The following is a 25,537-nucleotide window of genomic DNA, read 5'->3' on the forward strand; positions in this document are numbered from 1 at the left end:
TTTCCTACACCCTAAGAAACTAACTACTGTTAATGTCTCAATGAGAAAACTGAACTCCCAATTGATGAGCTGACTTGCTCATAGTTACACAGCCAGTAAATGCCAATGCTAGAACTAAAACCCAGAGGACTGACTGCAGTAAACATACACTTTTTTGATAATAATAGATATCATTGATTTAATTTTATACTATATGTCAGGCAGTGTACTAGGTTGTTGGATATAATACTAAAATCTTTACAATAAACATGTGGGTCAGATATTGTTACTCTTATTTTACATAGAAAGAAACAGAAGTTTAGAGAGTAAATGTAACTTGCCTAAGATTTATATAATTAGTCTGATCAGGATTTTAAGCCAGAACTATCTGACTTTAAAACCCATATTCTCCAACATGCTGCCTCTTTCAGAGATTTGAGAGCATGGCATGTAGAAAGCAAATGAAGCTTTCAAAGACAGCCTCCACTTGATGGCTTTGGGGGCAGCTTAAATATCTTACACACTCAGTCTAAGACATTGTACTTCTGGGAGGCAAGAGAAACTCAAGAAATAAGATTGGATAGCTGTGATGTTTGGATCCCAGAGAACTGACCAGCCCTCAAACTTACACCAAATTCTAGAAACATTTGTATACAGTGAAATTGGGACAAATTGGGAAACTGAAGGAATTCCCACTGAGATCAAAATGAGTTGGGACCTCTTAGGAGACTAAAGATTAACTCTTTCCCTGGAGAAATATGCCTCATTGTGCTTCTCAGGGTTACTGCCTTAAAGTGACTTGTTACAAATAGGAAACTTGGTGCTGATTTTCTGCTACTTCTATTCAACTGATTCTTTTCAGTCTGTAAAGTGCTATCACTTTACAGCTTGTATACAATCAGTCCAAATAAGCTATATATCGCCTGTGTTCTACCTCTCTAGTACTTAAGTTGAAAAGAGAGAGCTAAAGTATTGCTGCTGGCTCATAGTTTTCCATCCCTTTTCAATTTCTGCAGGAACCAGTATAATCCTCTCTAAAATTATGGGTGATTGTTTTATGGTACTCTTTACTGAATTTGCACCTTTGTGCCTCAGTAGCTTAGCATAGCACTTTAACCCAACTAGTGCTGATGAGATGTTAAATAAATGAAGAAAATCAACTTCACAAAGTACATCTATGTCTTTCATCCACTGGACAAGGAAGGAAAAACAGAGGCTTAAGACTTGATCAAATTTCCAAAATCAGCTCATCAAATCCCCATCCTGATTCTTTTTAAGCATCTCCACCCAACTGGTCTTTCAAGCCCTGCTTGCACATTTTCAGTTACAGGTACTCATGAGTAGGCCACTTACTTACTGAAGTCTTCCTTGTGTGGAATTAACTCTTACCCTTTGTGGCTTCTACCCATGGATTTTAGCTCCACACAGACTCTGTCCTTTCTGTCTGCCCTCCAAGACGTGAGCTCCAGTTCATTCAATTATTTTACACAGCACCTGGGCTCTTGCCTCTTCTTTATTCTACTTACTTCTCCTCTGTACCCAATCTACTTTTTCTCTATCATTTTTGAAGAATAAGGACCAGAGCTGGAAACAGAACACCTGCTTGGCAGTATAGACTAGAGAGTAATGTCACCTCCTCTGTTCTGAAAAATAATAAAGTGAAATCTGTTTTTTGGAAACCATGTCACCTTACTGGGGGTATGCAAACTATGGCATGTGGGTCAAATATGGCCCACTCTACTTGTTTGTATAAATAAGGTTATGTTGGTACACAGCCATGGCCGTTAATTTACATACTATCTTTGGCTGCTTTCATGCTGTAAGGGAAGAACTGAGTAGCTGCTACAAAAACCATATGCTTTGCAACACCTAAACTACTTACTATCTGTTCTTTAAAATTTTGCCACTCCCTATCCTTGATTCATTTTAAGCTCCCTGTTAAAAAACTCTTATCAATAATAACCTCATGGGTAAAAACAAAAATTAAAATCCAAACTGAGACTCAGAGAACTGAAATGATTTGCCTAAATTCACACAACTTGGGCACGACCAAAGATGGATTTTGAACCCGGGTCTGTTGGTTCACAATCCAGTGTTCCTCATGGTCTCCTCAGTGCTCACTGCAAGCCACTTCAAGCTAGAACATGTTGTGGTAGTGGCTCCATGGTTTATAACTGCCTTAGTTGAGTTCCCACTGTCAGCCAATATTTGCCTATGTCAGTTCCTCTTACTCAGGTCAGTTTTTCTCATCTACTCCTTTGTTCCGTTACTGGTCACCTTGCCACTAGAGTCATAGTCTCCTTGGTCAATGATCAGGATAAGCTTTCTAAAGAAAAAGCTATTCAGTAGCCTTTGCTTATAGGAGTAGGAGAACCAGGCTGGCTGAACCTCAAAGCCCAATAGGGCAAAAAGAAAGTCTCATCATCCCTCATGTCCTTGAATCTGGAAATATTTCTAAGAGAAAAAACATGAGGTACTGAGTGATGGAGATTAAGAGAGAGAGAGACAAACAGAGACAGAGAGAATAGGAATGAACATATACTTGATTAACAAGGACAACTACCTTTGATTTATTCCTTTTCAGATTAATCAATCCTGCTTTTTGTAGCTGGGCATTTACTTAGAACCTGGCTTCTGGATGGGTAAAGCTGCCCAGATATCCCTGTCCATACTTTGAGGGCAGTCCTAATCTAGTACACACAGGCTAGTGGGACAGTGGGTGGGTTGGGGGAGGTCAAAACAAGAAGTTTAGACTGCTATGAGGCTTTTCCTCAGCTCTGAGTCTCTCTCCTTGACCGTACATCCACCTACAAAAGGAAAACAAGGACTCCCAGGAATACTAGGAGCAAAACATTATAGGTACATATCTACCTTATAAACTTTATTACCAAAAAATATCAGAACTCAAGGGGTCTTTAGATGTCATATTGTCCAACCACCTAATTTTATAGGTAAGAAAACATCAGCTTGAAGAAGAAAAACCATCCATGTATGTTCACATAGCAGATGAGTTTACATGCACAGAGTCAATTCACTCTTCAATTTGGGAAAGTCCCTTGCCTAAATCATTCATTTTGGAAATGGGAAAACTCAGGCTAAATCTGCAGGACAAAATTGTACCTCATTCAATTATATATCCCCACACCTAACAAAGTGTCTTGAATAGACCAAAAACTGAAGACATGTTTTTATTAATAAAGAGGCCTCCAAATTTAAGAACATGTTATTAACAACTATGTGCCAACAAATTAGGCAATCTGAAAGAAATGGATGCATTCCTGCAAACTTTATAAGTTTGGTAATTTATAACTACCAAAAGTGAAACAAGAAGAAATAGAAAATCTGAACAGACCCATAACCAATAAAGAAATTAAAGCAGTAATCAAAAACCTCCCCCCGAAAAAAAAAACAACAACAAGAGTCCAGGGCCAGGTGACTTCCCAGGGGAATTCTATCAAACATTTATTTTATTCTATTTTTTATTTTATTTATTTATTCGTGAGAGACACACAGAGAGAGGCAGAGACACAGGCAGAGAGAGAAGCAAACTCCATACAGGGAACTCGATGTGGGACTCAATCCCAGGACTCTCGGGATCCCACCCTGGATGGAAGGCAGGTGCTCTCTCTCTCTCTCTCATGAATAAATAAATAAATATAAAATCTTTTTAAAAAAGCGATACCACCTTACACAACTCAGAATGCCTAAAATTAACAAGATAGGAAACAACAAATGTTGGTGAGGATGTGGAAAAGGGAAACTCTCTTCCACTGTTGGTGGGAATGCAAACTGGCATAGTCACTCTGGAAAATAGTATGGAGGTTCCTCAAGAAGTTAAAAATAGTGCTACCCTATGACTCAGCAATTGCACTACTGCATATTTACCCCAAAGGTACAAATGTAGTTACCTGAAGAGGCACCTTCTCCCCAGTGTGTACAGAAGTAATGTCCACAATAGCCAAACTGTGGAAAGACTGAGATATCCATTGACAGAAAAATGGATAAGGAAGGTGTGGTATATATAATACAATGGAATATTACTTAGCCATCAGAAAAGGATGAATACTTGCCATTTACAGTGATGTGGATGGAACTGGAGGGCATTATGCTGAATAAAATATCAATCAGGAAACGACACTTATCACACAGTCTCACTAATATGTGGAATATAAGAAACAGCACAGAGGATCATATGGTAAGGGAAGGAAAAACTGATTGGGAAGTCATCAGAGAGGGAGAAAAACCATAAGAGACTCTGAACTATAGGAAACAAATTGAGGGGTGCTGGAGGGGAGGTGGGTGAGGGGATGGGGTAACTGGGTGATGGGCATTAAGGGGGGCATGTGATGTGATGAGCACTTGGTGTTATATGCAACTAATGAGTTATTGAACACTAAATTGGAAACTAAGTATGTAGTATGTTAGCTAATTGAATTTAAATTAAAAAAAATAAAAAGGAGAAAGAGACCTCAAATCTTAAGAAAGGATCTTTGACATGATCTTGTTAGCAGACATTCCAATTTATAGGTGAATAAATAGAGATCCACTTAGGGAAATGTTTGATCCTACATCCAGTAAAAAATAGAGTTGAGACAAGAATCCTGTCATCATCTAGTTAAGCAATGTGCCCAAAGTACAACAGTTAGTATATGACATTGCAAAATGAGTCTATTTTTTCCTTGCTGAAATTTTACATTTATACCTCCTTCCTTCCTATTTTCCTTCCTTCTTTTTCTTTCTTCTTTTTTGAAACATTTCCTGAACATCTGATATGCATGGAGGAAGACAGAAATGCATAAGATCCAGTTCATGCAAACAAGGGGCTCACATCCTTTGGAAGAGATAAAAATGCAAACATGCATTTACCAAATGCATGCAGTCAACAATTGGAAATAGGAGTGCCAAATCAGAATGGAAGAGTCATGGAATATTTCTCAGAGGGATTGACATTTCAGTTGGCTCCTGGTAAGATAGTAGGTCTTTACTGGGAATATAAAGTGGAAAAGATATATTTTAGAAAGAAAGAATAGCATTAGCAAAGATGTGGCATATTTAGAGAACATTGAATACTAAAGCATGGCTGGCACATAGCATAGCATGGTCAAAGGTGGAGGTAGCCTTTAAGGGGTAGGAAAATTGAGAAAGCAGATTGTAAAAGCTTTGAAAAACAGAATAAGAATCGCAGACTTTAGTCTGAAGGTCAACAGGAAAGGTTTTGAAGTAGGGTAATGACGTACTCAGTTTTCTGGCATAAATTGATCACTAGTAAGAGTACAGACAACTCTTACTTCTGTCATGAGATACCATTGACCCTACTTTTGTTTACTCTGCCCCAATTTGGGGTCCTCCAGGTCCTGCTGAATTTAATAGGCATTAAGAGCAAGATTCTCACTATGCTATTAAAGACTTCCCTAGCCACCTGGAAACAACTCTTCTTATAGTCTCTCCCTCTAATTTCCTCTTATCAGATTCAAAAGTCTGGGACAGTAAGTTCAACATAGGTACATTGACATGCACTGAAAATGTATGGAAGACCCAGTTTCTTTTTATTTTTTTTACATCAAAAGACATTTTATTTTTAATTTATTTTTTAATACCATCTTTTCTTGTATATTTTTATTGGAGTTCAAATTGCCAACATATAGTATAACACCCAGTGCTCATCCTGTCAAGTGCCCCCCTCAGTGCCCATCACCCAGTCATCTCAACCCCCCACCTGCCTCCCGTTTCACTACCCCTTGCTCATTTCCCAGAGTTAGGAGTCTCTCATGTTCTGTCACCCTCTCTGATATTTCCCACTCATTTTTCTCCTTTCCCCTTTATTCCCTTTCACTATTTTTTATATTCCATGAATTAATGAAACCATATAATGTTTGTCCTTCTCCAATTGACTTACTTCATTCAGCATAATATCCTCTAGTTCCATCCATGTTGAAGCAAATGGTGGGTATCTGTTGTTTCTAATGGCAGAGTAATATTCCATTGTATATATATATAGACAACATCTTCTTTATCCATTCATCTTTCAATGGACAACAAGGCTCCTTCCACAGTTTGGCTATTGTGGACATTGCTGCTATAAACATTGGGGTGCAGGTGTCCTGCCATTTCACTGCATCTATATCTTTGGGGTAAATCCCCAACAGTGCAATTACTGGATCGTAGGGAAGATCTATTTTTAACTCTTTGAGGAACCTCCACACAGTATTCCAGAGTGGCTGTACCAGTTCATATTCCCACCAATGGTGTAAGAGGGTTCCCCTTTCTCCACATCCTCTCCAACATTTGTGGTCTCCTGCCTTGTTTATTTTCACCATTCTCACTGGAGTGAGGTGGTATCTCATTGTGGTTTTGATTTGTATTTCCCTGATGGCCAGTGATGCGGGGCATTTTCTCATGTGCTTGTTGGCCATGTCTATGTCTTCTTTGGTGAAATTTCTCTTCATGTCTTTTGCCCATTTCATGATTGGATTGTTTGTTTCTTTGCCGATGAGTTTAATAAGTTCTTTATAGATCTTGGATACTAGCCCTTTATCTGATATATCATTTGCAAATGGAAGACCCAGTTTCTAATGCTGTTTCAATCATTTTGTTGTGGCCACGGAGGTTCAAAGGCAAAGAAAAACTTTGCAGAGGGCAAAGTCAGGGCCAATGAAGAAAATAGTTTCTCTCAAAGAAGAGAATCTCTGTGTCCAACCAAGGAAGCAAATTTATTCTCAGAGATTTTGTAATTCCTGCCCAGCAAGATTGTTACAGACAAGAGTCTATTGTGCATTTCTTATTTTTCTTTTCCTAAAGAAGGTATTTTGTTGTGATAATTTTATTTCTATTTAACCACTGTTTTTCGGGTGTGGGCAAGGGGCAAGTAACTTATCATTTAGTTTACAAGTTACTGTATTATGGGGAGCAATATCTGGAGTTGAAGGGGCTGTTTCTGGACTGTGAGTTGGATAGAGTAACTTATGACACTTCAGATTGTCTTCCTTGGGGATGAATTAAATATATTCTATGTGAATGAAGAAGTGTATGTGAGTGGGAATGGGGTGGACTTTGGCAGTCTTCTAGTTGTCCAACAATCTCCACTTTCCTCTACCTCGTGTAAGAAAAGAAACCCTAAGTTTTAGATGGGCATATAGCCACATGCTGAGAGACTATATTTCCTAGTGTTCCTGGGAAATTATCATCTTTATATTGCAGAAGAAGAAACAAAGGCTCTGAGAAGTTAAGTGATTTAACAAAAATAATCTAGCTATTAAATGGCTAATTTGGGATCCAAGATGAAAACTGTCTTGGTGTTGCTCTTATCTCCATAGATTTTTATTCACAATCACAGGCTAGTTTGAAAAAGCCGGGGGATGAGGTATAGGAATTAATCCAAGAGTGAAAAGTGAACTTTAATTTGTGACATACACAATCGTTTTCCAAGTCTGAATTGCTTTTTGTGTCAAGTTTTTTTTTAAGACCTCATTCATTTATTCAAGAGAGACACACAGAGAGAGTCAGAGACATGAGCAGAGAGAGAAACATGCTCCACGCAGGAAGCCCGATGAAGGATTTTATCCCAGGACCCCAGGATCATGCCCTAGGCCCAAGGCAGGCGCTCAACCACTGAGCAGCCCTGGTGTCCCTTGTTCCAAGTTTTTAAACTTAAATTCCAGTTAGTTAACATACAGTGTATTATTAGTTTTGGTAGAATTTAGTGATTCATTACTCACATACAATACCCAATGCTCATCACAACAAGTGCATTCCAAATACCCATCACTTATTTAACCTACCCCCCCTCCCCTCCCCTCCAGTATCCCTGTTTGTTCTCTATGGTTAAAAGTTTGTTTTCTGGTTTGCTTCTCTCCCCTCAACCATGTTCATCTGTTTTGTTTCTTAAATTCCACATATGAGTGAAATCATATTATATTTCTCTTTCTCTGATTAACCTATTTCACTTAGCATAATACTCTCTAACTCTATGCACATCTTCACAATCAGCAAGATTTAATTGTTTTTCATGGCTGAGTAATATTCATCAGGGACACACAAATGAAATCTACAGTGGCATATAACCTCAAACCCGGCAGAATGGCTAAAATTAACAATTGAAACAACAGATATTGGTGAGAATGCAGAGAAAAAGGAACTTTCTTACACTGTTGGTAGGAATGTAAACTGGTGCAACCACTCTGGAAAACAATATGGAGTCTCCTAAGAAAGTTAAGAATAGAATTACCCTACAACCCAGCAATTGCACTAATAGGTATTTACCCAAAGGATACAAAAATACTTATTTGAAGGGATACATGCACTCTGATGTTTATGGCAGCACTATCAAATAACCAAATTATGGAAAGAGCCAAAGCATTCAACAACTGATGAATGAATAAAGAATATGTGGCATCTAAATACAATGGAGTAATGGATAAAGAAGATGTGGTTTATGTATACAATGGAATATTACTCAGCTATTAGAAATGACAAATACCCACCATTTGCTTCAACGTGGATGGAACTGGAGGGTATTATGCTGAGTGAAGTAAGCCAGTCGGAGAAGGACAAACATTATATGTTCTCATTCATTTGGGGAATTTAAATAATAGTGAAAGGGAATATAAGGGAAGGGGGAAGAAATGTGTGGGAAATATCAGAAAGGGAGACAGAACGTAAAGACTGCTAACTCTGGGAAACGAACTAGGGGTGTTGAAAGAGGAGGTGGGCGGGGGTTGGGAGTGAATGGGTGACGGGCACTGGGGGTTATTCTGTATGTTAGTAAATTGAACACCAATAAAAAATAAAAAAATAAAAAAAAGAACAAAATAAATAAATAAATAAATAAATAAATAAATAAATAAATACAATGGAGTATTGCTCAAGTCAAAATTGCTTAACTCCATTTTTTTCCAGATAGCAATTTTCAGTTACATGCTATGAATTTCAGAATATAATGGCTTTCAAAATGCATTTAATTGTTCTTATATAGATGGAAACTCTGAGGACTAAAGAAGGAGAATGACTTGGCAAAGGCAGTTTTGGTAGAATAAGGACTATGGCAAAGTTTGATGTTCATTATCCTCCAGTTTAGTTGCTGTTCTTGGAATTCGAAAAGGACCCTCAAACCATTGAGCTTAGCATTACCAAAACTATGTTATATACACTTGATAGATGTCAAGCAAAAACAATTATTTACTTAGATAAGTTACTGAAATTCTAAATTAAACAAACATCTAGACAAATTTAAATAGGTTTTCTTTCCAATTCTGCTATGTTGCCATAGGGAAGTTACTTAAACTCTCTGTACACTGTTTTCTCAATTCTAAAAGGGGGCTAATGTACATTATTGCATGCTGTTCCCAACCTTACAGCCCTGACTGCCCTGGCATGCAGACCCCCAACTGCCACAGTGGTTCAGGGTACCTAGCATAGGACTAGTGGCCCATCACAAATTTTGCTAACACCCTGGTGCCACTCCAAAGTTCCCTGGTGGGCACACTCCCTTAGAGATGGCCTCTGTGAGTCCCACTAACACCACAGAGAGCAATCATGAGCAACAACAGGCAGAGAGTCACTGTAGATGACTGCGCTGAAAGGACAAGTTACCCAGACACAACAGAAGGGTGTAAGGAACACACATAGAATACTCTAATGAAGTACCATGTTCTGGTGAATAAGAGACACTACACAGCAGGACCTCTTCTTCATAAAGTCACTATTTCCAAGAGGAGAAGATGCAGCTGACTTTCTTAAGCACAGAAACAGAACAAACAAGCAGAAAAAATGGAGAGATGGAAATTTATTCCAAATGAAAGAACAGGACGAGGCCACAGCCAAAGACTATGCAAAACCAGATAGAAGTAACATCAAAGATAGGGAATTTAAAGCAATTAACACAAGGATATTCACTGAGTGTAAGAACAGAGTGGAGGACATGAGGGTGACCTTTAACACAGAGATAAGGAATAACATAGAGATAAAGGATTCAATAAATGAAATGAGAAACATGCTTGATGGATGAAGAGGAGAAGGAAGAAGCAAAAGAAGAAATGAGTAATCTAGAAATCAGAGTAATGGAAAGTAATCAACCTAAACAGAAGAGAGAGAAAATAATTATGCAAAACGAGAAGATTTAGGGAAATCAGTGACTCTATCAAAAGTAATAACATTCATATTATAGGAGTCCAAGAAGAAGAAGAAGAAGAGGAGGAGGAGGAGGAGGAGGAGGAGGAGGAGGAAGGAGGAGGAGAAGAGGGGGCAGAAATTTTATTTGAAGGAATTATAGCTGAAAACTTCCCTAATCTGGAAAAAAAAAAAAACAAATATCCAGATTCAGAAAGCACAGAGAACTCCACACACAAAATCGACAAAATCAGACCCACACCAAGACATATTATAATTAAATTGGAAAAATATGGTAATAAAGAAAAAAACTAAAAGCAGCAAGTCAAAAGAAGTCCTTAAATTACAAGGAAAAACCCATAAGGCTAGTTGGAGCTTTCTCAACAGACTTTCCAAGTCAGAAGAGAGTGGCATGATAAATTGAAAGTGTTGAAAGGGGAAAATATGCAGGCAAGAATACTTTATCCAGCAAGTCTATCATTAAGAATAAAAGGATGGTTGGGACACCGGGGTGGCTCCACGGTGGAACATCTGCCTTTGGCTCATAGGATCCAGGATCGAGTCCCACATCCGGCTCCCTGTGGGAAGCCTGCTTCTCCCTCTGCCTATGTCTCTGCCTCTCTCTCTCTCTATCTGTATCTCTCATGAATAAATAAATAAACCTTTAAAAAAAGAATAAAAGGGGGGGCGCTTGGGTCGCTCGGTCATTTAAGACTCTGTGGAAAAATTAGAGAAGGAGACAAACCATGACAGATTTCTTACTCTGGGAAACAAACAATGGGTTGTGGAAGGGTGGGGGATGGGGTAACTGGGTGACTGGCACTGAGGAGGGCACTTGATGGGTTAAGCACTGGATGTTATACTATATGTTGGCAAATTGAATTTAAATTAAAAAATGTAAAAATAAAATAAACTCAATCATGTTAAATTCAAACAAAACAAAAGACTCTTCCTTCTGCTCAGGTCATGATCCCAGCATCCTGAGATTGAGCCTTGCATTAGACTCCCTTCTCAGTGGGGAGTCTGCTTCTCCCTCTCCCTCTGCCTGCTGCTCCATCTGCTTAGGCTCCCCTTCTCTGTCAAATAAATAAATAAAATATTTTTAGAAAAGAATAAAAGGAGAGATAAAGAGTTTCCCAGAGAAACAAAAATTAAAGGGATTATGACCACTAAACTAGCACTGCAAGAAATACTAAAGGGAACTATTTCAGTGGAAAGGAGAGATAAAAAATGATAGGATAGAGATAGGAAACACAAAAGCAGTAAAAATGAATATTTCTGTAAAAAGTCAAGGAACTCATAAAAAAGTATAAAATATGATAACATATACCTAAAACGTGAGGAGAGGAGAAAAAAAAAAACAGTTTCAAATGTAAATGAAACTTACTAAAAGATTGATTTACTAACTACCAAAACAAAAATAGGAAGAAATAGAAAAGACCAATAACATGTAACGAAACTGAATCAGTAATAAAAAAAATCCCAACAAACAAAAAGTCCAAGACCAGGTGGGTTCACAGAGGAATTCTTCAAAACATGTAAAGAAGCATTAATACCCATTCTTCTCAAACTATTCTAAAATATAGAAAAGGAAGAAGAATTTCCAAATTCATACTAAAGCTCAGCATAACTCTGTACCAAAACTAGATAAAGATGCCACAAAAATATGCTAATATTCTTGATTAATATAAATGCAAAATTCTCAAAAAAATACCAGTAAACCAAATTCAACGATACATTTAAAAAAAATCATTCACCAGGATCAAGTGGGATTTATTCCTTGGTTGCAAGGATGGGTCAGTATTCACAAATCAATCAATGTGATACACATAAACATGAAAAAGGTTAAGAACCATATGATAATTTGTATAGACATGCAAAAAGGTATTTGACAAAGTACCATATCCATTCATGATAAAAACTTTCAACAAAGTAGCTTTAGAGGGAATATATCTCAACATAATAAAGGCCATATATAAAAAACTGACAACTAACATCATTCTCATTGGGGAAAAACAGAGCTTTTCCTTTAATGTCAGGGACAAGACAAGGATGTTCCCTTTTACCACTTTTATTCAACATGGTACTGGAAGTTCTATCCACAGCAATCAGACAAAAACAAACAAACAAACAAACAAATAAATAAATAAATGACATTCAGGATCTTTTTTTTTTTTTTTTTTTTTTTAGGTCACTGAAAAGGCTTCGGAGATGGAAGCCGAAAGCGTTGGTGCCCTCGGCCAAGAGGGTTCAGCCTCATGACCCCTCAGGACTGACATGGTAGGACTTGTTGATACCCTCCCTCTCCCCGGGTGCTGGCCTCCAGGCGCGGCTGCCGCTTCAAGACCCAGTTCAGGTGCGGGAGCGTGCCCTGCCTCCCCCAGGCAGCCCCAGGGCTCTGACGCTGGGCTCCCTCTGTTCTGGTTTTGAACTTGTCTGCTCCCCCCTGGCCTGGGAGCCTCAGAAGCCAGAGCGAAGCCTGACAGCCACAGCACACGAGCCTTGCCCAGAGCCTTTTGGGAACTGCGTGCTGAAGGACCAAGTCCCGACCACAACCCTGAGGCCAGGCTCTGGGCCCCTAGGACAGGGGCAGCTGGAGGCACCTCGGATGGGCGATGGGCTATGCATGCAGCAGCAAACGTGAACCCCTTGGTTTGCGAAGAGAACAATCCAGATGCTTCCGGACAGGAACGTCTGGCCCTGGGGCACAGTAAAACCACCCCTTCCCGCCCCGGGCCCGGAACAGCTGAGGACTCACGGCGGAGCTGGCCTGGGCACACCGGCCATCCGACAGCATGTCTGGCCCCTGTAGCTCCCGGAAATGCACATAGTGGTAAGGAAGGGCCTGCATCTTCCCCAGGCAGCACACCTTGCTCCTGGGCTGACACCACAGCAATGGCATCTGATTGCAGCACTGAACAAAGTCACACAAGGTGTCCAGTTTGCCCTCTATCTGTCTCATGTTGTTCTCCTGGAACCTACAAGAGGGGAGGGTCAGCCTGGTACATGTGTGTGTACACATGTTGGAGTCCCTATAAGGTAGAAGTAAAACTTTCAATATTTGCAAATGATATGATACCATAAACAGAAAACCTGAAAGACTCCACTAAAAATTGCTACAATTTATAAACTATTTCAGTAAGGTCATAGGATTCAATATAAATATACAGAAATCGGTTGCATTTCTATGCACCAAAAATGAAGCAGCAGAAAGAGAGATTTTTTTTTATTTTTATATTTTTATTGGAAATGTTTTTGTTATTTTGGGGAGAAGGATATAAAGAAATCGAGATCTCAAGGTGAAGTCAAAGGCTGAATACAGTGCACTGGGAAGCTTAGGGACAGGAGGAATTGTAAGAAATCTAGATGTAGCAATGGTCTGAGTGGAATCAAGATGCTTAGGGATGGGCTTGTGGCCTTTTAGGGTAAGGGGGAAGCTGGAAAGATGGCTAGGAAGAGACAGTATTCTTCGGGAAAGGGTATAGGCTAGAGGTATAAAGCCTTATGCCGATGGGACCTGTGGCAGTGGGGTCAGAAGACCATGGGGAAATTGGGTGAGTTCTTTCATATGCACTATCCTCAGATCTCCAAAGCCGATGCTGTCAGAGTCCTTACAGTGTGTCTTGGAACAAGTATAGGGGCAGAGAGCAGCTCAGAGCCCCTTCTTAGTAGGGATGGAGGCGACCCTGCTGCTGCCAATGCCACTGCTCGGCCCCTTCTACTAGGTGGCGAAGGCTGGAGGAAATTCCCAGCAGCATGTGGCCTAGGCCTTGCAGCAGTGCAGATGTCCAATGGAGGAGCTCCCTGAGTACTTTCTTTGGGCCAAGTCCTTGAAAATCACAACTCATGGAGTAGAGCCCGTAGAATGTGGCTTTGACATTGAGACTGCCAAAGAGGTCTCGAGGGTATTGCTTGTATACGTCGAAAGTGATGCGGGCGATGTCTTTGCTGTGCTTGGGCTTCTCCCGGCCCAGGCCATATGACAGTATCCCACTCCTGCTGGGGCTCCAGCTCTGCCCACACTCCAGCACCATCAGGCACGTGTCATCCTCCAAAAGCTGGAAGCAGTCCTCACTCTCCACAGCGGTCCCATCCTCCTCCAGCACCAATGTTAGCATCCCACTCAGCAGGAGGGCCTCTGTTGCCTTGTCCAGCAGTTCCTGGCGAGTGGCAGCTGTCAGACCGTCCGCTTGTGATCACAGACTCGGAAGGGTCGCTGGGGTGGTGGAGGTGAAGTCCAGACTTTCCGGCCAAACTCAGAGCTCATATTGGATACTGACCTGAGCAGGCCACTGGGGTTCAGGGCTGAGAAGCACTCCATGGTGGAGGGAAGGAGCAGGGGAGTTGCCTCTCCCGGTGAGTTCTAGGCTGGGTGGTTCCAGAAAGAGAGATTAAGAATCCAGAGTGGCAGGGCAAGATAGCAGAAGAGTAAGGTCTCCAAGTCACCTGTCCCCACCAGCTTAACCTAGATAACTTTCAAATCATCCTGAAAACCTACAAATTCCATCTGAGATTTAAAGAGAGAACAGCTGGAATGCTATAGTGAGAAGAATTTATGCTTCTATCAAGGTAGGAAGACAGAAAAAAATAATGAAATAAAAAAGCATGCAAGGGGGAGGGGCCCCTGCAAGGAGCCAGGCTAAGGCCCCGTGGCAAGTGCCCCCAGGACAGGAAAGCCCGACCCAGAGAAGCAGGAGCTTTACCCATCTTCCCGGATGGAAGGGCATTCGCAGGGAGTTCGGGCAAGATCCCAGGAGGGGCAGGGATGCCCTCAGGCTCCCAGGGGCACTAACAAAGGAACTGCGCCCCCAGGGGAGAGCACGCCACACCCCGCAGCTGAGCTCACTAAGGGGCTGCAGCATGCGACCGGCCGGGCCCCAGGAGCAGCTCTGCCCGGCTCAGGTGGTGGCTCCACGCAGAGGGGGCTGCGCGGACCCAGGCCCAGGAGCGTGATTCCAGCGGTGCAGGCCCTGGAGCCCAGGGCACTGGGGGACACAGGCAAAGGTCCATCGCTACCCTCAGGACAGGCAGAGGCCAGGACGGCCCAGGACAGCAAGGACGCTCCTGCCACTGGGCTGCCCCAAGCTGTGCAGATCGGTGCCCCCCGCCCATGGAGCATCCAGGCCCCTGTAGACTGGGAGCTGCGGTAGTTACTGAGGGAGCTGACTCCAGAGCTGGAGAGGTGGCAACCACCACTGTTGTTGCTCCCCCTGCTGTCACCTTGTACCTAAGACAGAGCAGGGGGCCTCACAGGATAAACAATTCACACTGAGCCACCAACCTAGCAGGGGGCTGGGCAGCTCCCCCAGGTGCACACACCTGAGAATCAGCACAGCAGGCCCCTCCCCAAGAAGACCAGCTAGAAGGACAGGGGAAAAGCAAGTTATTGACCAAGCAGCGCTGGAAAGTTCCAGAGGAAGTCAAAGCTTTGCAGTATATAGAATCAGAGGATACAACCCCTTGATTTTTGTTTTCTGTTTGTTCCCCCCCCTTTTTTTTCTTTTTCTTCTTCTTTCTTTTTTCTCCCTTTTTATCCTTTTTCCATTACAACTTGTTTTTGGCCAATCTACACTGAGCAAAATGACTAGAAGGAAAAACTCACCTAAAAGCAAAGAATCAGAAACAGTCCTCTCTCCCACAGTTAAAAAATTGGAGTACTTTTCAGTGTCAGAAAGCCAATTCAGAAGCACAATTATAAAGCTACTGGTGGCTCTAGAAAAAAGCATAAAGGATTCAAGAGATGTCATGACTGCAGAATTTAGATCTAATGAGTCTGAAATTAAAAATCAATTAAATGAGATGCAATCCAAACTGGAGGTCCTAACAAGGAGGGTTAACGAGGTAGAAGAATGAGTGAGTGACATAGAAAAAAAGTTGATGGCACGGAGGGAAACAGAGGAAAAAAGAGAAAAACAATTACAAGATCATGAGGATAGGTTAAGGGAAATAAATCACAGCCTCAGAAGGAAAAATCTACCTTTACTTGGGGTTCCTGAGGGCGCCAAAAGAGACAGAGGATGACAAAGTGTATTTGAACAAATCATAGCTGAGAAAGTCCCTAACATGGGAAGGGAGACAGGCATTCAGATCCAGGAAATAGAGAGATCCCCCCCTAAAATCAATAAAAACTGTTCAACACCTCGACATTTAAGAGTGAAACTTGCAAATTCCAAAGACAAAGAGAAGATCCTTAAAGAAATCAAAAGACAAGAAATCCCTAACTTATATGGGGAGGAATATCAGATTATCAGCAGACCTCTCCACAGAGACCAGGCAGGCCAGAAAGGGCTGGCAGGATATATTCAGGGTCCTAAATGAGAAGAACATGCAGCCAAGAATACTTTATCCATCACTTGAATACTTTATCCATCCATACTTTATCCATTGCCTGTCATTCAGAATAGAAGGAGAGATAAAGAGCTTCCAAGACAGGCAGGAACTGAAAGAATATGTGACCACCAAACCAGCTCTGCAAGAAATTTTAAGGGGGACTATTAAAATTCCCTTTAAGAAGAAGTCCAATGCAACAATCCACAAAAACAGGGACTCAATTGGTATCATGATGACACTAAACTCATATCTTTCCATAGTAACTGTGAACATAAATGGGCATAATGACCCCATCAAAAGGTGCAGGGTGTCAGACTGGATAAAAAAGCAGCACCCATCTATTTGCTATCTACAAGAGACTCATTTTAGACAGAAGGACACTTACAGCCTGAAAATAAAAGGTTGGAGAACCATTTACCATTCAAATGGTCCTCAAAAGAAAGCAGGGGTAGCCATCCTTATATCAGATAAACTAAAATATATCCCGAAGACTGTAGTGAGAGATGAAGAGGGACACTATATCATACTTAAAGGATCTATCCAACAAGAGGACTTAACAATCCTCAATATATATGTCCCGAATGTGGGAGCTGCCAAATATATCAATCAATTAATAACCAAAGTGAAGAAATACTTAGATAATAATACACTTACACTTGGTGACTTCAATCTAGTTCTTTCCACACTCGATTGGTCTTCTAAACACAACACCTCCAAAGAAATGCGAGCTTTAAATGATACACTGGACCAGATGGATTTCACAAATATCTACAGAACTTTACATCCAAACTCAACTGAATACACATTGTTCTCAAGTGCACATGGAACTTTCTCCAGAATAGACCACATACTGGGTCACAAATCGGGTCTGAACCAATACCAAAAGATGGGGATCGTCCCCTACATATTCTCAAACCATAATGCCTTGAAATTAGAACTAAATCACAACAAAAAGTTTGGAAGGACTTCAAACACGTGGAGGTTAAGGACCATCCTGCTAAAAGATGAAAGGGTCAACCAGGAAATTAAGGAAGAATTAAAAAGATTCATGGAAACTAATGAGAATGAAGATACAACGGTTCAAAATCTTCGGGATGCAGCAAAAGCAGTCCTGAGGGGGAAATACATCACAATACAAGCATCCATCCAAAAGCTGGAAAGAACTCAAATACAAAAGCTAACCTTACACCTAAAGGAGCTAGAGAAAAAAACAGCAAATAGATCCTACACCCAGCAGAAGAAGAAAGTTAATAAAGATTTGAGCAGAACTCAATGAAATAGAGACCAGAAGAACTGTGGAAGAGATCAACAAAAGCAGGAGTTGGTTCTTTGAAAGAATTAATAAGATAGATAAACCATTAGCCAGCCTTATTAAAAAGAAGAGCGAGAAGACTCAAATTAAGAAACTCATGAATGAGAAAGGAGAGATCACTACCAACACCAAGGAAATACAAACGATTTTAAAAACGTATTATGAACAGCTCTATGCCAATAAATTAGGCAATCTAGAAGAAATCTAGAAGAAATGGATGTATTTCTGGAAAACCACAATCTACCAAAACTGGAACTGGAAGATATAGAAGACCTGAACAGGCCAATAACCAGGAAGAGAATTGAAGCAGTCATCAAAAACCTCCCAAGACACAAAAGTCCAGGGCCAGATGGCTTCCCTGGGGAATTCTATCAAACATTTAAAGAAGAAACCATACCTATTCTACTAAAGCTGTTCCAAAAGATAGAAAGAGATGGAATACTTCCAAACTTGTTCTATGAGGCCAGCATCACCTTAACTCCAAAACCAGACAAAGACCCCACCAAAACGGAGAGTTTTAGACCAATATCCCTGATGAACATGGATGCAAAAATTCTCGACAAGATACTAGCCATTAGGATCCAACAGTACATTAAGATTATTCACCATAACCAAAAAGGATTTATCCCTAGGATGCAAGGCTCATTCAACACTTGTAAAACAATCAGTGTAATTCATCATATCAGCAAGAGAAAAAACAAGAACCGTATGATCCTTTCAAAAGATGCAGAGAAAGTATTTGACACAATACAGCATCAATTCCTGATCAAAACTCTTCAGAGTGTAGGGATAGAGGGAACATTCCTCAACATCTTAAAAGCCATCTACAAAAAGTCCACAGCAAATATCATTCTCAATGTGGAAGCACTGGGAGCCTTTCCCCTAAGATCAGGAACAGGACAGTGATGTCCACTCTCACCACTGCTATTCAACATAGTACTGGAAGTCCTAGCCTCTGCAATCAGACAACAAAAAGACATTAAAGGCATTCAAATTGGCAAAGAAGAAGTCAAACTCTCCCTCTTCGCCGATGACATGATACTCTACATAGAAAACCCAAAAGCCTCCACCCCAAGATTGCTAGAACTCATACAGCAGGGATTTTTAAAAAAGAAAACCATAGCTGGGGGCATCACAATGCCAGATTTCAGGTTGTACTACAAAGCTTTGGTCATCAAAACAGTGTGGTACTGGCACAAAAACAGACACATAGATCAATGGAACAGAACAGAGAATCCAGAAGCGGACCCTCATCTTTATGGTCAACTAATATTCGATAAAGGAGGAAAGACTATCCATTGGAAAAAAGACAGTCTCTTCAGTACATGGTGCTGGGAAAATTGGACATCCACATGCAGAAGAATGAAACTAGACTACTCTCTTTCACCATACACAAAGATAAACTCAAAATGGATGAAAGATCTAAATGTGAGACAGTATTCCATCAAAATCCTAGAGGAGAACACAGGCAACACCCTTTTTGAACTTGGCCACAGTAACTTCTTGCAAGATACATCCAGGAAGGCAAAAGAAAAAAAGCAAAAATGAACTATTGGGACTTCATCAAGATAAGAAGCTTTTGCACAGCAAAGGATACATTCAACAAAACTAAAAGACAACCTACAGAATGGGAGAAGATATTTGCAAATGACGTATCAGATAAAGGATAGTTTCCAAGATCTATAAAGAACTTATTAAACTCAACAGCAAAGAGACAATCCAATCATGAAATGGGCAAAAGACATGTACAAAAATCTCACTGAGGAAGACATAGACATGGCCAACAAGCACATGAGAAAATTTTCTGCATCACTTGCCATCAGGGAATTACGAATCAAAACCACAATGAGATACCACCTCACACCAGTGAGAATGGGGAAAATTAACAAGGCAGGTAACAAACGATTTTGGAGAGGAATGGAGAAAGGGGAACCCTCTTGCACTGTTGGTGGGTATGTGAACTGGTGCAGCCACTCTGGAAAACTGTATTAAGGTTCCTCAAAGAGTTAAAAATAGATCTGCCCTACGACCCAGGAATTGCACTGCTGGGGATCTACCCCAAAGATACAGATCTAATGAAACGCCGGGACACCTGCACCCCGCTGTTTCTAGCAGCAATGTCCACAATAGCCAAACTGTGGAAGGAGCCTCGGTGTCCATCGAAAGATGAGTGGATAAAGAAGATGTGGTTTATCTATACAATGGAATATTACTCAGCTATTAGAAATGACAAATACCCACCATTTGCTTCAACGTGGATGGAACTGGAGGGTATTATGCTGAATGAAATAAGTCAATCGGAGAAGGACAAAAAGTATATGGTCTCATTCATTGGGGAATATGAAAAATAGTGAAAGGGATTAAAGGGGAAAGGAGAAAAAATAAGTGGGAAATATCAGAAAGACAGACAGAACATGAAAGTCTCCTAACTCTGGGAAACGATCTAGGGATGGTGGAAGGGGAGGAGGATGGGGTGTGGGGGTGACTGGGTGGCGGGCACTGAGTTGGGCACTTGACGGGATGAGCACTCGGTGTTATTCTGTATGTTGACAAATTGAACACTAAGAAAAATAAATTTATTTATTTTATTTATTTTTTTTAAAAAAATAAAAGCCTATATTGGACCAGGCATGACTTCACTAAATCTTTGTAACAAACTAGCAATGTAAGTATTTTATATATAAGGAAACGGAGGTTCAAAGAGCTAAAATGACATGTCAAACATCACATGGGTTGTAGGTAGAAAAGCCAGAATAGCTGAAGTCTGTGTGAGTTCATAGCTTTCCAGTTGCTTATCATAAAGCTTTAGGAGTCCAGCTAGAGGAGGGTTTAGGGCTCAGGCAGAGCTACTTGAAGTGGGTGCCATAGAATACATAAAAGTTCCCTGTACTATAAATTCTTATAGGAGGGCTTAGGGCTCAGGAGGAGCTACATGAAGTGGGCCTCATAGAATAAATAAGATTTTCCCACACTATATAGTATTGTAGGCATTATATAACATAATACTGAGAGCATAGCTATAGATTCTAATAATTGCCTTGGTTCATTTCTTAGTGCTGTCACTTTCTGATTACATGGGTAGAATAATTAACCTGCTTTTGTCTTGCCTGTTATCATAATGGCAATAATAATATCTTCTGTTCAGGGTTGTGATAAGCATTAAGTGATTTAATATTCATAACTAATTTAGAACAGTACCAAGTGTAGAAAATAACTATACAAGTTCTTGTAAAATAACTAAATTAGAAATATATACATTCCAAAGTCACCTCACACCTCACACTCTTGATGCTACTGCTTGGAAAGACATGGTTCAGATTAGTATAAGTAGTGCAAAACAGAAGAAATGCCACTTAAAAACAACAACAAACACACACACACAATAAAATATAAGACTTGACAAGACAACCAAAAAAACAATGGCACTGAGCAGCTTCACACTTACCAAGTGGAAGTGAATAGGCAGAAAAGGTGGAAGAGGAGTTCTGCATGGGAGAGAAGGCATAAAGTAGAAACACTGAGCTTGTAAAGATTGAAGCCTGACTCTGTCACTGAGATTAAAGAATGAAATTACTAATATCATCTATTCCAAAGCCTTGGTTATCTAAGGGAAGTGAAGTAGAATTAAAGAATTAGAATCACAGATAAAAACTATTGGTGTTTATAACTAATGACATTTACAAAGAGCTTTATGACTCAAAATAATTACCCAGCGGAGGGGAGGGGCAAGATGGCGGAAGAGTAGGGTCTCCAAATCACCTGTCTCCACCAAACTACCTAGAAAACCTTCAAATTATCCTGAAAATCTATGAATTCGGCCTGAGATTTAAAGAGAGACCAGCTGGAATGCTACAGTGAGAAGAGTTCGCGCTTCTATCAAGGTAGGAAGACGGGGAAAAAGAAGTAAAGAAACAAAGGCCTCCAAGGGGGAGGGGCCCCGCGAGGAGCCGGGCTGAGGCCGGGGCGAGTGTCCCCAGGACAGGAGAGCCCCGTCCCGGAGGAGCAGGAGCTGCACCAACCTTCCCGGGCGGAAAGGGGCTCGTGGGGAGTGGGAGCAGGACCCAGGAGGGCGAGGATGCCCTCGGGCTCCCCGGGACAGTAACAGCAACTGCGCGCCCAGGAGAGTGCGCCGAGCTCCCTAAGGGCTGCAGCGCGCACGGCGGGACCCGGCTGGACCCGGAGCAGCTGAAGGGGCTCGGGCGGCGGCTCCGCGGAGGGGACTGCGCGGCCCCGGGAGCAGCTCGGAGGGGCTCGGGCAGAGGAGGAGGCTCCGTGCGGAGGGGGCTGCGCGGTTCCAGGAGCAGCTCGGAGGGGCTCGGGCGGCGGCTCCGCGGAGGGGGCTGCGCGGCCCGGGAGCGCGAATCCAACAGCACAGGCCCCGGAGCACAGGGCGCCGGGACACAGCCCAGGATCCCGCCTCCCCCGGGACAGGCAGAGGCCGGGAGGGCCCAGGACAGCGAGGACGCTCCTGCCCCAGCTGAGCACATCAGCGGCCCCGCCCGGAGCCTCCAGGCCCTGCAGACGGAGTTCCTGCCGGAGCTGAATCCAGGTTTCCAGAGCTGCCCCGCCACTGGGGCTGTTCCTCCTGCGGCCTCACGGGGTAAACAACCCCCACCGAGCCCTGCACCAGGCAGGGGCACAGCAGCTCCCCCAACTGCTAACACCTGAAAATCAGCACAACAGGCCCCTCCCCCAGAACACCAGCTAGACGGACAACTTCCAGGAGAAGCCAAGGGACTTAAAGTACACAGAATCAGAAGATACTCCCCGGTGGTTCTTTTTTTGTTTGTTTGTTTTTGTTTTTGTTTTTGTTTTTGTTTTGTTTTGCTTTTTGATTTGTTTCCTTCCCCCACCCCCTTTTTTTCTCCTTTCTTTTTCTTTCTCTTTTTCTTCTTTTTTTTTTTCGTTTTTTTTTTTTTCTTCTTTTTCTTCCCTTTTTTTTCTCTTTCTCTTTTCTTTCCTTCTTTCTCTCCTCTCTTTTTCTCTTTTTCCCAATACAACTTGCTTTTGGCCACTCTGCACTGAGCAAAATGACTAGAAGGAAAACCTCACCTCAAAAGAAAGAATCAGAAACAGTCCTCTCTCCCACAGAGTTACAAAATCTGGATTACAATTCAATGTCAGAAAGCCAATTCAGAAGCACTATTATACAGCTACTGGTGGCTCTAGAAAAAAGTATAAAGGACTCAAGAGACTTCATGACTGCAGAATTTAGAGCTAGTCAGGCAGAAATTAAAAATCAATTGAATGAGATGCAATCCAAACTAGAAGTCCTAACGACGAGGGTTAACGAGGTGGAAGAACGAGTGAGTGACCTAGAAGACAAGTTGATAGCAAAGAGGGAAACTGAGGAAAAAAGAGACAAACAATTAAAAGACCATGAAGATAGATTAAGGGAAATAAACGACAGCCTGAGGAAGAAAAACCTACGTTTAATTGGGGTTCCCGAGGGCGCCGAAAGGGACAGAGGGCCAGAATATGTATTTGAACAAATTCTAGCTGAAAACTTTCCTAATCTGGGAAGGGAAACAGGCATTCAGATCCAGGAAATAGAGAGATCCCCCCCTAAAATCAATAAAAACCGTTCAACACCTCGACATTTAATTGTGAAGCTTGCAAATTCCAAAGATAAGGAGAAGATCCTTAAAGCAGCAAGAGACAAGAAATCCCTGACTTTTATGGGGAGGAGTATTAGGGTAACAGCAGACCTCTCCACAGAGACCTGGCAGGCCAGAAAGGGCTGGCAGGATATATTCAGGGTCCTAAATGAGAAGAACATGCAACCAAGAATACTTTATCCAGCAAGGCTCTCATTCAAAATGGAAGGAGAGATAAAGAGCTTCCAAGACAGGCAGCAACTAAAAGAATATGTGACCTCCAAACCAGCTCTGCAAGAAATTTTAAGGGGGACTCTTAAAATTCCCCTTTAAGAAGAAGTTCAGTGGAACAGTCCACAAAAACAAAGACTGAATAGATATCATGATGACACTAAACTCCTATCTCTCAATAGTAACTGTGAACATGAACGGGCTTAATGACCCCATCAAAAGGCGCAGGGTTTCAGACTGGATAAAAAAGCAGGACCCATCTATTTGCTGTCTACAAGAGACTCATTTTAGACAGAAGGACACCTACAGCCTGAAAATAAAAGGTTGGAGAACCATTTACCATTCGAATGGTCCTCAAAAGAAAGCAGGGGTAGCCATCCTTATATCAGATAAACTAAAATTTACCCCAAAGACTGTAGTGAGAGATGAAGAGGGACACTATATCATACTTAAAGGATCTATTCAACAAGAGGACTTAACAATCCTCAATATATATGCTCCGAATGTGGGAGCTGCCAAATATATAAATCAATTATTAACCAAAGTGAATAAATACTTAGATAATAATACACTTATACTTGGTGACTTCAATCTAGCTCTTTCTATACTCGATAGGTCTTCTAAGCAAAACATCTCCAAAGAAACGAGAGCTTTAAATGATACACTGGACCAGATGGATTTCACAGATATCTACAGAACTTTACATCCAAACTCAACTGAATACACATTCTTCTCAAGCGCACATGGAACTTTCTCCAGAATAGACCACATATTGGGTCACAAATCGGGTCTGAACCGATACCAAAAGATTGGGATTGTCCCCTGCATATTCTCGGACCATAATGCCTTGAAATTAGAACTAAATCACAACAAGAAGTTTGGAAGGACCTCAAACACATGGAGGTTAAGGACCATCCTGCTAAAAGATAAAAGGGTCAACCAGGAAATTAAGGAAGAATTAAAAAGATTCATGGAAACTAATGAGAATGAAGATACAACCGTTCAAAATCTTTGGGATGCAGCAAAAGCAGTCCTAAGGGGGAAATACATCGCAATACAAGCATCCATTCAAAAACTGGAAAGAACTGAAATACAAAAGCTAACCTTACACATAAAAGAGCTAGAGAAAAAACAGCAAATAGATCCTACACCCAAGAGAAGAAGGGAGTTAATAAAGATTCGAGCAGAACTCAACGAAATCGAGACCAGAAGAACTGTGGAACAGATCAACAGAACCAGGAGTTGGTTCTTTGAAAGAATTAATAAGATAGATAAACCATTAGCCAGCCTTATTAAAAAGAAGAGAGAGAAGACTCAAATTAATAAAATCATGAATGAGAAAGGAGAGATCACTACCAACACCAAGGAAATACAAACGATTTTAAAAACATATTATGAACAGCTATACGCCAATAAATTAGGCAATCTAGAAGAAATGGACGCATTCCTGGAAAGCCACAAACTACTAAAACTGGAACAGGAAGAAATAGAAAACCTGAACAGGCCAATAACCAGGGAGGAAATTGAAGCAGTCATCAAAAACCTCCCAAGACACAAGAGTCCAGGGCCAGATGGCTTCCCAGGAGAATTTTATCAAACGTTTAAAGAAGAAATCATACCTATTCTCCTAAAGCTGTTTGGAAAGATAGAAAGAGATGGAGTACTTCCAAATTCGTTCTATGAAGCCAGCATCACCTTAATTCCAAAGCCAGACAAAGACCCCGCCAAAAAGGAGAATTACAGACCAATATCCCTGATGAACATGGATGCAAAAATTCTCAACAAGATACTGGCCAATAGGATCCAACAGTACATTAAGAAAATTATTCACCATGACCAAGTAGGATTTATCCCTGGGACACAAGGCTGGTTCAACACCCGTAAAACAATCAATGTGATTCATCATATCAGCAAGAGAAAAACCAAGAACCATATGATCCTCTCATTGGATGCAGAGAAAGCATTTGACAAAATACAGCATCCA

General features: G+C 41.3%; 1 pseudogene; it reads right to left on the reverse strand.

Annotated features, from left to right (window-relative positions):
- Nucleotides 1-13,687: 13,687 nt before the first annotated feature.
- Nucleotides 13,688-14,437, reverse strand: LOC119878028 (annotated as a pseudogene).
- Nucleotides 14,438-25,537: the final 11,100 nt, after the last annotated feature.

The sequence above is a fragment of the Canis lupus genome, chromosome X (genome assembly GCF_011100685.1).
Source record: "Canis lupus familiaris isolate Mischka breed German Shepherd chromosome X, alternate assembly UU_Cfam_GSD_1.0, whole genome shotgun sequence".
Lineage (NCBI taxonomy): Eukaryota > Metazoa > Chordata > Mammalia > Carnivora > Canidae > Canis > Canis lupus.